The sequence below is a fragment of the Octodon degus genome, unplaced genomic scaffold (assembly GCF_000260255.1).
Source record: "Octodon degus isolate 3935 unplaced genomic scaffold, OctDeg1.0 scaffold00015, whole genome shotgun sequence".
In the NCBI taxonomy this organism is placed as follows: Eukaryota; Metazoa; Chordata; class Mammalia; order Rodentia; family Octodontidae; genus Octodon; species Octodon degus.
The window spans coordinates 10,016,292-10,028,884 of NW_004524591.1; the positions used below are offsets into that span (position 1 = coordinate 10,016,292).

The following is a 12,593-nucleotide window of genomic DNA, read 5'->3' on the forward strand; positions in this document are numbered from 1 at the left end:
TCTCTCTCTCTCTCTCAAATAAATAAATAAAAAAAAAAATAAAGTAAATCTTTTTTTCAATTTGAGAAAAACTTCATAGTTATTTGACCAAATTTGTAAGGCCCCATGGTTACCATTTAATCAATAAGTAGAATATATTGCCTCATCACTTACTCAGCACATGTGACACTGGAATAGCTGCTTTAGGGAAGGAGAAAAAGATTTCCTGTAGCCCAGATGAATGCCCCTGCAGAAGTGTAAGCACACAGCTTGCACACAGCAGTATAGGCTGGTGGTTTAGCCAGTAGTGCTATCAGGCTTTGGACTTCTCAGTCAGATAGGATATAGGGTAAGTATGTTCTAATGCAAGCAGAACTTCAGGGTCATTTCTAAATATTAATATTCAATTTTTTTCCTCTGCCTTCATAGAGTATATAGACCTGGTCAAGGGAAGTTTCCTACTACTATAACTTTACAATACATATGGTCCAGTTTTGTAGATACAATATATTCCTAGAGACTGTCATAAAAAGCACCACAAAGTAGAGTCCAGACTGTATATTTTGTAATAGCATGCATGATTACTTGTGCTCCTGTTAGCCATTGGTAGAAACTAGTGTGTGCGTGTGTGTGTGTGTGTGTGTGTGTTGTGTGTGTGTGCTGTGTGTATGTGTGTGTTGTGTATGTGTGTGTGTGTGTGTGTGTGTGTACAGAACACAAATATGAGCATGAATTTATCAAATGTACAGAGTGGGAATACCAAAAAAGCAAAATTTAGGGACAGTTTGCAGAAAGAAATCTCTGTCTGAGTTGATAGAGAGAAAGGGACACAACAGAGAGAAAGTTACATGAATGACACAGAAATAAACACATTGAATCAGAGAGAAAGTGAGAAAGTATGTACATTCCTACACAGGGCATGTTGACCGAGGCAGAGAAGGCCAATGCTATCCATCCTTTCATTAAATAAATATATTCTGATAGCTCTCTAAGCCTTACGGAGATAGCAGTGAACAAAGTAGACAAAAAATACCTGCTGTATTAGAGTCCATATTCTAAGGACAGTAGACAAAGAAGTAGAATGTGTAGCACATTAAGAAGAGCTGTATCTACCGCCTTCTACAGAGAAAAACAAACTCAGATGAGGAGCGTGGTACTGATGAAAGAGGGTGTTAGTGAAGCCATCCCTGAGAAGCTGACATCTGAGCCGAGTGCCGAGGCCTCGGGAAGGGAAGTATGAGCAGATGATAGCCTCCTTCTGAACATTTCACTTTAAAGGAGATGATCAAATACACAAGCTGGAAGATTCTACAATTTATACTTAAATCTAAAGTAATCCCTTAATAGATACTTTTTTCAGGATGATAATGGCAAGCACTGGCCAAGGTGCACACAAAAGTTATGGAACGAAGGGGCAAAAGTTCTATCTTCCTCATGGGTCCTCCCTTCTCGTATGGGGGAGGGGAGATAAGATAAATAATAGACATGTTTTATTGTAATTATCTAGTATGTTATCAAATGGTAAGTGAAAAGAGGAGAGTGGCGCAGAACTGGAGGACAGTTAGGAGTTGTCATTTTAAGTAGATTAGATAGGGTTGGGCTCATTAACAATGGTGACACTGAATAAGGACCTGAAGGTCCTAACGGAGTTAGCCTGTGCTACTTGGAAAGGATGGGGAGAAGAGGTGGCAGCCAGCCACCAAGGAGGAAAGACTGCAAGTGTAGATGTTGAGGTCTAGACACTTGAAAGCCTGCTTCAGATGGAAAGAAAAGGGATGTGACCAGGGAGGGTGATAAATGCAAGTCAGATGGGAAAGGAGTTGACACTGTGGGTGATTACGAGTGCTAAAGCTGTGACCATGGAAACAGTGGATAAATCAGTACAGTAAACAAAGGAGTTGGAAGAGATGAGACTAAGGACCTGGGTCATATAAGTATGGAAAAATGATTTGTGCATTATTGAAATACCAAGGACTTAAAAAAGCTTAGTTTTGAGGAGAAGATACTAAAGAAGTGGATGAAAGAGCTCAAGTTACAAGAGTCAACGCTGAGCCAGAGTGGCTGGGAATGAGGAGGGAGAAAGCCCTGCAGGTGGCAATGAGGGAGGCACATAGCTAACCCCTGGCCCAAGGGTGAGAGACACGAGGAAAGCATCATCCATCTTCAGGAGGTCTGCAGTGGAAGCTAAGTCCTTGAGAAAGCAGGCACTCTTTTAGAATAAGGCAAAGGGGGCCTTCAAAGAAGAGACTGAGATGCAGGGAGTTCCTCTGGAAATTCGGTATGAAGTTCAGGGGCACAGGACATGGGGTGAGGAGAAGAGGCTCTGTGAGGAGTCATCCAGAGTTAGAATGTGTGTGGAAAACGAGGGCAAGCCCAGGAGTTTGGGGCATCTTGTAGGGACTGATGTGAACAATAATAAGTGAGATTAGCATTTAGGAACTCGGGGCAGATGGCAGTGAGATGCTGTGTGTGGGGAGAGGAAGGAAAGGTTCCAGGGCTGCGTCCTGCTTCCTGTGGGAGAAGCGAAAGTCTGAGAAGGTAGATGGAGGTCCAGCATGACAGGCCCTTCTACCCCTTCTCATCTCAGGCTTTCTTTGCAGGCTCAAGCTATGTTTGTCTCAAGTGACCCAGGTAATTGGCTTCCGAAATTAAGCAAACCATCAATGCTTAAGTAGTGGAGAGGTCTAGAAAAAATGTTCCAAATGATCTAATATTCTCTCCCCACTCAGAAATTTGCTTCTTCATAATTCTATTTATCGATGTATTTTGTGTGACTTATACACATTTAAATATGCAAATAACTAAGTAAATAAGTAAAACAAATAAGCAACATTCATAGAGATGACTATGCAGAACATGAGGATTACAGTACAAATTCTTCAAGGATTTGAAAGTGTAGAACTCAAATATGAGGAGTGGGCAGAGACACTGTATAAGTGACACCAGTGTCTAACACGTGGCCACACACACGATGGCTCTGCAGCAGAGAGGGCTAGTCACCATGACAAGAGTCAGGAAGACATGATAGCAAGAGCTGCAGAGTTAGAAATCGATCCCCAGTACCACACACCATGCCAGCCCCTGAACCCTAGTTGCTCTGGGCTGAACCTGAAACCAGGAATGATGGCATATACCTGTAATCCCAGTGCTGAGGAGCCTGAGAAAGGAGGATCACTACAAGTCCAAAATACTTAGCGATACCCTGTATCAAAATATATAAATAAATAAAAGATTAAAAAAGAAAGATTTTTAGGAACATTATTCAATGGCCTGAATATTGTGCCCCTCCAAATCCCAGGTATTCCAATCCAATCCTCAGTATGATAGCATCAAGAGGTGGAGGCTTCAGTGTCCTTATTCCAGAGGCCCAGGGAAGCTCATTTGCCCCTTCTGTCCTTCTCCCACACGACATCATCTGCTGTGATGGGCCTCACCAAGTACCAAATCTATTGGTCCCTGGATCTTAGACCTTAGAACAGTGAGCAACAAGTTATAGTATGTTGCTAATAAGTTAGCACTGCAAAGTATTTTGTTATGGTAGGTTGCAAAAACTAATGCATTTTCCTATATCTTACACGGTGAGACTTCACCCAATATTTTTCAGTTTTGTTTGACATTTTCTCTTTCTTTGATTATTCAGGAGGGTAGCAATGTGACTGCACTGTTTGGGGAAATGGATTTGGCAACAATGTATTGAAGGATGTTTGGTGGCAAGTGCTGATTTTTAAGAGACTGGAAGAAAATTGTTATCCAGTGAATGATGAATGACTGAGTTCGGATGGAATCAATGTTAATGGAAAGAGGAGACACGAATGCTAGAGATACTAAAGTAAAATGAAAATCTTTTTTTTTTATTTTAGGGAAGGGTCTACAGGGTGTTCAGGGTCTCACTACTAGATCAGACTCATAGAGATCTGCCTGTTTACAGCCTCTCAAGAGCTGGGATTATAGGCGTGTGCCACTGCACCCAGTCTCAATTGCCATCTCGGCGCTTCCCAGGGGTGGGGCCAGCACGGCAGGCCTGGGTATTGAACCCCTAACCCCCAGCCCCTGAGCTTGCTTGCAGGCACTTTAATCCACTAAGCTATTTGGCCAGCCCTTAAAACGAAAATCTTGATAACTAATAGGTCACTGGGTCTGTAGTAGAGGGAGTGAATCAGGTTGAACACCAAGATTTCAATCAGAATGAAGGGGAAAATAATGGAATTAACAGCAATAGGTCATCCAATTTGGGGAGATCAATGTGACTTCAGTTTGAGACTTGTGGTTTTGAAGATGCCTCTGGACTCTAAAGGTGATGTCCAGCAGATTGTTAAAAATCCAAGTTTGAAACTGGAGAAACTAATTTGGTGGCCATGGGTGAGGAGGTTGAGTCATAGGTCTTGTCAGTCCACTAACTCTCACAGAGTTGAATGTAGAGAGAGATGTGAAAACAGACAAAGTCATAAAAAGAGAAGTGGATAAAATTGGAAAAAGTAACAGAGTCCCCAAGCACTGTCAAAGGCAGAGGACATTTAAATATTGCTAAACACTAGTTGCTAAATATAATTAGGAAATTATTATCTGGCTTTGAATCAGCAATTCACTAAACACATAGAGGAAATGATCTTGGCAAGGAGGAGAACTGTTATTTTTTTTTTTTTTCCAAAAAGGGAACGAAGACAATTTTGAGTTGAAAAGAAAGCTATTTACGTTTTTTGTTTTTTGGTTTTTAATACATAGGTAAGGTAAGGGTCATATCTTAAGTGAGACCTTATCTCACTTAAGGGATGAGGTTCAGCATGCTGCAAGTTCAATTCTCAGTACCATAGAGAAAGGAACACCTGGTAGAAATTCTTCTCTAGGAGTTTAAGAGGAAAGAATTAGACCAGTAAGTGTGAGAAAGCAGTTGATGGGAAGGCAACAAGAGATGGATAGAAGCAGTGTTTTGAAACTAACTGGGTGAGGGCAGAAAGAAATTTGAGAGGGCTCTGTTACCCACAGGCTCACCAACGCGCCCCGTGGCAGCTTCGTGCCCAAAGACCCCAGTTGTTGCCAAGATGCACCCCACGGTTTGGTTCTGCCCACTTGAGCTGACTTTCACCTCCGTAATCCCAGCTCGTGACTTCGTAGTTTCCTTTAGTGTCATCCTCCAGCTCCTCTCGAGCTCATCACTTTTTCTGCTACTCTTGGTTTACTGAGTCAAGAATTCTGTCAGGGATCCTCATGCAGCCCACAGAGCACCCACTACAGCTGCTGTCCTTGGCAAGCCCACTTGCCTCTGTCCATGGTGGAGGCAGTGAGGCACAGGAGTGATTGGGTCAAGCAGAAAACCCCTCAGCAAGGTGAGCAATACACTGCAAAGCTTTTGAGAGTTCCCAGTGGTCAAAACAAGGATGGGCAAGGGCTTATTAAATCAGAGTTGTGAACCGGAAAGCACAGATAGTGATGAGTATTGGAAGGTAAGGCTGAGGTGGAGTCCTACAAGTCGCCAGTGAGAGCAAAGACAGCTCTACAGCTCACTTCAGCATCTTCTCCAAGAAGATGATGAACGCCACATAAAGTTGAATTGTGATAAAGGGGAAATATTAACTAGACTATTTTGGGAAAAAGGGACAACAGAAAAAGAATTTTAAAGGGCAATATGACCTTTAGTAGTATCAATATTAAATTTCTTGGATATATCAATTCTACTGCTATATATAAAATTTTTGGGCCTGCCAAATAGCTCAGTGAATTAAAGCACCTGCCAGCAGGCACGAGGTCAGGGGTTTGATCCCAGGGGCCTGCCATGATGGCCCCACCCCCAGGGCACACGGAGACAGCAATTGAGACTGGGCGTGGTGGCGTGAGCGTGTAATCCCAGCTCTTGGGAGGCTGTAAACAGGCAGATCACTATGAGTCCAATCTAAAAGTGAAACCCTGAACACCTTATAGATCCTTCCCTACAATACAACAACAACAAAAAATTCTTGCTAATGAAGTTAAATTGGACAAATATTAGCTAAAAGAGTTTAAAATAATTTAGATATTATAAAAGATTAAATATCCTATAAGATACATTAATTTTATATATAATATAGAATCTTGCTTGAGCACCTAAATAAATTTTTAAAAAGACACTAATATTTTCTTAGCATTAAAGATAGAAGAAAATTTATTTTTGAGAATAAAGTAAAAAAATCACTAATTTTCAGTTCACACTAGATTAGTATTTTTAGTGATAATAGTACAAATTACTGAGATAATAAAATTCCAAGTGAAGTACAAACATGTTTAAAATGTGAAGATACTTTTATCATTTCATCAACTGAGCTTAACTTATTTGAAGGAACATTCAGATAGATTACCACTTAACTCTGCATAGAAGATACAAAATAATATCCATAAATCCATCAAATACTTTAATTAACCACTAAGTGATCTATAGGTCAAAAGACAACATAAAGGAAAAAAAAAAAAAAGACACAACATAAAGGTATCACTGGTTTGGTTTCTAAAAATCATATCATGTCATTTAAAATTTTGTCTATGTAGTCACAGGAAAAAAAATATATTTTCATTATGCAATGACTATCCTAACAATACTGCATCCAAGTTCCTTTACAATGTCAATCCTACACAAAATTTTTTTCTCTCATTTAATCACCAAATTATAACCATTGAAAGTGTCAATGCACAGGTTTTGGCCAATGGGTGGGCCTGGGAAACTACTTCCTGTTGGCATCACCCTGCAGGAGCCTCCTGTGCCCCAAGACTTGGGTGTGCTACTTCTCCGATAGTATTAGCTATGAAGCAATAAATACCAGGCATCATGGGCATCTGTTCTGTCTAAAACATAGAGACTTTGGAGGCCTTTACATTTTTATTGTAAATTGTGTCTTGAGTCAGTCTCGTAAACCTATGGATCGATAGATATTATACAGCGAATGTTGTCCACCAATGATACTGTTTACACTTGTACTCTACTGGTTTTGGTTTAGGTTTTGGTTTTGGTTTGGCAGGGGGAGAGTTTCACTCAGAATTACACCTCTAACCTCTTTTTATGTTTTATTTTGAGACAGGGACTCACAGAGTTGCCCAGGCTGGCCTGAAATTCACTATCCTTCTGCTTCAGCCTCCCATAATGCTGGTGGTACAATCACACACCCACAGCTACTGTTTACAAGGTTTTCCTAGAACACAATGAGCTGAAGCAGTATCCTTACCTCAACAGCAAGGAGGCAAAGCCTGGGCAGAGTTAAGTGACACAGCCAAGGTCAGATAAATAGCAGGATTAGGACAAGAACAAGTTGCCTTCTTCCCTGTCCCAGATTTGACTTTCAGGGCAGAGCTGGACATTCACAAATGGAGACAGCAACTGTGAACACCATTTCATGTGTTCCTGCCTAATTATCATGCAGCTCAGAGCTGTTCCCTGGCAAGGGATTGGGGAAACACAGTTGTAAAAGGAGCCTCTCTCCTCCACGCTGAACAAGTGCCAGCCAATCTGATTCATGCAGCAGGGGAGAGAGAGGTTCAGGCCAGGACTTTCACGCTAAAACTCAGAGTTTCCCTCTGCATAGAAATAAAATGAATTTTGAAAAGGGCACTGAAATATTTAGGGAGGTCTTTGGCACTGAGGGTACAAAATAATCCTCCTGGGGAAGATCTAAAATCCTCATTTGTACAGTGCGAAAATGAGGTTATCTTAGCCATAGATGATTGGAAAAATAATGAAATACCACTTAAAGAATTATCTTGAGATACATGGGAATTACTGTTGAGTCATCACCTAAGGGCTAATTATAGTAATACCAAGGGGCTGTTCAGTCATACTTTGGGATAATTGCCTTTATGTTTTCTCCTATTCTCTGTCAGATGTGGTCACAATGGCTCCTTTGTCAAAGCTGGGCCCAGCATAGTCCCAGTGCTTAGCAGCTCTGCACCTCTTGGATGAGCCATAGCTTCTGTAGGCTTCAGGCCCCCATCTGAAAGATGGGCCACAGCAGTACTTTCTTCACAGGAAAAGCAGAGCTTTGTAGAGGGAATAGTCACACAATCAATAATTTTAATTTTCCTTAATTTTAACCTAGTATTATATGGATTTGAATTTTCAAGTGTCTAGTTTTGCAGAATTTTTTGAGCTTTAAACTATAAGATGAGCCAAACCAAATTCTGAGGGAACTCAAATTTATTCTGGGCTTCACATAATCCTTATTTTGTTTAATACTAAGTCCTTTCACTGATTTACTATAGTACATACCTGCAGCATGACATTGGGCTTAAAAGTTATACTTTAAAAGTGCATCCCTCCTGTCATAAGGCTTTTATTCATTTATTTTTTTTAACCTTCTTTACAAAAACATTTAAATTTTTGACATGAGAAACAGCATGCATTTTTTTAAATAGGTGAAGGGAAACTCATACCTGCCAGGAGTTGGGGAGAAAAATAGGAAGATCCCCTGGAACTCTTTCTGTGTAGAATGTTAAACTGAAAATATTATTTAGATCAACAAAGTAGGAAACTGGGGAATATTTTGGCTTTTATAGAAAGGGAGTGTGCCTCATAAACAGGACAGTTGGAATGTATGGAACCATTCCAGACAAAGCAAGACACAAAAGCACATGACTAATATTGCTTTCCCGAGTTACACAAATACAACTTCAACTAGAATTTACCTCAGAAGTACCTCTGAAGCCCTCTTTGATGTGTCAGTGTGTTTTGAAAATCCCAAGTCTGAAGTAAGAAGTATGTGTGAAGAGATATGGTGGTCCTGCACCCCATTTTTCTTCATGAGTTTTTCTCACTGCCATAAATTCTCTCTAGGGATTATCAGAAGACAAATGGAAGTGCTTAGCTAGACCACCAACTGTAGAATTAATTGGGTCCTCTTCAGGAATTGCTCCTATTGTTTGTTGGGGGACATGTGAAACGTCATGGCCTAGGAAAAACTAAGCACTAAAGCATCATTTTCCAATGTAGGTGACTGTTAGTCAGCTTTTCAATGCTGGGACAGAATATATGACACACACAACTTAGAAGGATTTATTGTAACTCTTAACTTTAGAGATTTCAACCAATGGTTGGTTTGTTCCAAAGCAGAATCAGCATGGCAGGGGAGTGTGACAGGGGAAGACTGCTCCCCTCTTGGCAGCAAGAAGCAGAGAGATAAGGAAGAGTTGGGGCAGGCTGGGCCCTTTCCAAAGGTGAGTCCTTTGGGACCCACCTTCTCTGGTGGTCCCCACTCCTAAGGACCTATTCATCTAGGAATTCATCTACAGGTTGAGCCCTGAGATAGGTCAGCACCCAAGCGATTCCATCACCTTTTGAAAGCCCCACTCTGAACTCATGAAAATTTAGTTCAGCATTTTAGAACTAATTATGACACATTCTTTCGCTCCTTCAGGTGTTTCAAGCATAAAACAATGTAAGTCAAGACATAGGATGTAATTTAAAAACAACTTTCAGATAGCTCCATTTTACTTATCCTTCAAAACCAGCTCTAGACTGATCCATATGTGGAGAATCCTCCATCAATCACACACCAGGTGCCCCTTCTCCTTTCACAGTTCTTCTAATGTCTTCAGAAGTTGCCTTCTGTATTGTTTTTCTTTCTGGTTCCACACAACCTGTGAGTGGCCCACAACCAGTGAGTCTCTGATGGGGATTTCAAGCTAGACACTCTCGCCTCAATTTGGGACAACACCCTGGTGTCATTTGTGCTTAGAACTCAATAGTGTCAATATTTTTGCTCAGGGCCATCTCTTCTCTGTCCTTCTTACCTCACTTCTGTTATGAAGCAAAACTTGTGCACTTAGGGTGACGTTAGCTTTCTCTTTACCCGAGGAGTACCAGTTTACCTTTGCTGTACCAGAGTAATTCATTGAGCTCTTTAAGGTGAGTGATAAGCCAGGGTAAAGTGCAAATTATACCAGCAATGCTTGCTACAATCAGAGCTTTTTCAAAGCAAAACTGATTACAGTATGTATAAATGAACTGTGGTGAAAAATTCTGAGTCTATCCTATCTAATCGGGCTTCTTGTAATGACTGGCCGCAACACAAATGGATGTCATTTGTGGCTAAACAATGGTTGTTCTTGTAAATTCCAGCATGAGCTGGAATTCTGATTAATGCCATCCTAGCCCATTCAAACCCTGACTCATGTTGGGATTACCTTGGTGAAGCGAGGGCAGATGAGAGAAATGTGCTGCACTGTACCAACATTTCCTAACCTGCCTGAGGTGAAAAGGGCCTTCATTGCCCTTCTCACTTTCCAAAATCCTTTATGCCAGAAGAAGACCATGTTATAACCACACTAATTACTTACTATGTAATAGGAAAAGTTAAAATTTATCTCCAGAACATAAAGGTTACACATTAGAAAAGCCTTCACAAGCCTAGCTTAAAAAGCGAAGATACTAATACTATGTCCTAACGTTGGCATTAGAAAATTCTTCTCAGGAAGAAATTGCTCCACTTTGATGACGAAGAGAATATTTGCTGAGTGGCAATTTGGTGAAGACATCGGCGTTAAGAAAGTCAAAACAAATCGAGTGATGGGAGCAGCCTTACAAATCCTATTTCAATACAGGATCATGGCATCCTACAGAGTTCTCAGAATCTTGATATTCTTTCTAGTAAATCACCAGCACAATGTAATATCAGAAGCCCAGATGTTACAAAATAGCATCAACTATAGTTATGTTTATTTTCACTTATTTGGAACATCAAGATTCACCCAGATATATATCATCAAATAAGCACAGTTATATTACCCTTTAAAATAGATTTTGAAAATGAATATAAATAATCAAGAACCTTAGAAATTATACTATGGACATAGCCTCAAATTACTACACCATTCATGCATTATACATTTACTAAATGTGAGCTAAGAGCCAAGCTTAAACACTTATAAAGATCCTATTTCTGAGAAGTGCCTAGTAATCTACTTTTCCAAAGGAAAACAAAACATGAAAATTACAGATAGTTTATTTCAGAGTGAGTGATGTTAGGTTTAACAGCTCTTTTAAAAGCATTTACTTGAATTCTTCTTGCCTCTTAGTAACTTATTTTTCAAAACTTGCCTGAAAATTTATCAGGAGTTGTGCTAATCTGATAATAAGGTTCTCAAAAACAGTAGATGAAGTAAGATTGGGGCAAAATTTCTGCTCACCACCAGATTGCTCTGAGAGTTACCTCAGACAAGCAGCAAGGCCATGATGGGTTGCCAGTGACCTACAACTAGTGAGTCTCTGTCAGGGATTTAAAGTCAGGCACCCTTGCCTCAATATGGGATAACACTGTGGTGTCATTTGGGCTTAGGACTCAATAGCACCAAGATTTTTGCTTAGTGCCGTCTCCTCTCTGACCTTACCTCACTTTCATTAGCAATAAATCACTTGCTTAGAATCTCAATCTTAGATTCTTCTGGGAATCTAAGACAAATTTCTTCATGGAATGTCTATATTCCTTTGGTGTTTTCTTGGCCTACCACGTAAGAATTGAGCATTGTCATATATCACTGTTTCTCTTTCCAAATACACCTCTAAAGGGCCAAATTTGGTTGCTTGGAAAGCTAAGAGCAGACAAGAAAATAAAGCATACAGACTGTTTTTACTACATGTTGATGCTATAATATGTTTTTCAAGTGAAAAGAAACTGAACAACTATTTAAAATAGTTTTCCCCTGAAGATACTCATTCTCACTGATATTGACTGAATATTTATATTCTGCAAGTTTGTAACAAACAATATGATAGAAGAAAATTACACACATTAAATTGAATTTTTCAACAATATACACATGGGAACAATTGAAATATTCATTTGCTGCATAAAATTATTTTAGTAGCCAAAACTTTGCACTCATAAATTGTAATTATTTTAATTACATCTGCTTTTATGTCTATTACAACATTAAAATATGTTTCCTACATTCTGAGTACCAAAAACAGCAAAGAAAAAAACGGCAGCAAATAATGTGACTTGTATTATGTATTTCAAGGCCCAACATAGACCTAGAGGAAGAAGAAATGGGAGCAGTCAGACATATTCCTGCTCCCTTTATTTTGTGGTACTGTGTCAGACAAATACTGGTAAGACGCTTTCTTTTGCTCTCTAGAGATTCTGCAAGCAGATCTCTTGAGAACTTTCCATGTTTCCTGTATTTCTCCCAGTACACTGTTACTAAATCATTATCAAAACCTACTTGTCTTGGTTGCCTGTGTCTGGCTTTCAGAGAAGCCGTTCTAACCACCTACCTTGTCCTTTTAGTTTTGAAGAGGCCTTTAGGGAGCTTCAAATCCAATCTTGCAGTAACTAGGTAGTGCCAAGTGATGAGAACACCAGTGCACTGAATTTTTATATCAACTCACAGCATGCATGGCATCGTCCATCATCAGCTACTGTGTTTGGAAGGCACTTGACCCATTTAGAAGGCCAGGCTATACGAGAAAGCTATAACGTCACACTCTACACTTAGCTTTCTGTATGCTCCATTTGTCTGTTTTTGACTATTAATACCATAGGTATAACTGTTTGCTCTGCTTTTTTAAAAGATGAAATAGCTTTACTATAATAACTATCCAGGTTTACTTTTTGTTTAATTTGTGTAGTAAGAGGAGTTAGAAAAGAGGTGCCACCTGCTAC

General features: G+C 39.9%; 1 protein-coding gene across 1 annotated transcript in view; it reads left to right on the forward strand.

The window, feature by feature from the left end:
• Itgb8 (integrin subunit beta 8) overlaps positions 1-12,593 on the forward strand; it is a 95,955-nt gene that overhangs the window by 15,835 nt on the left and 67,527 nt on the right. The window lies entirely within an intron of this gene.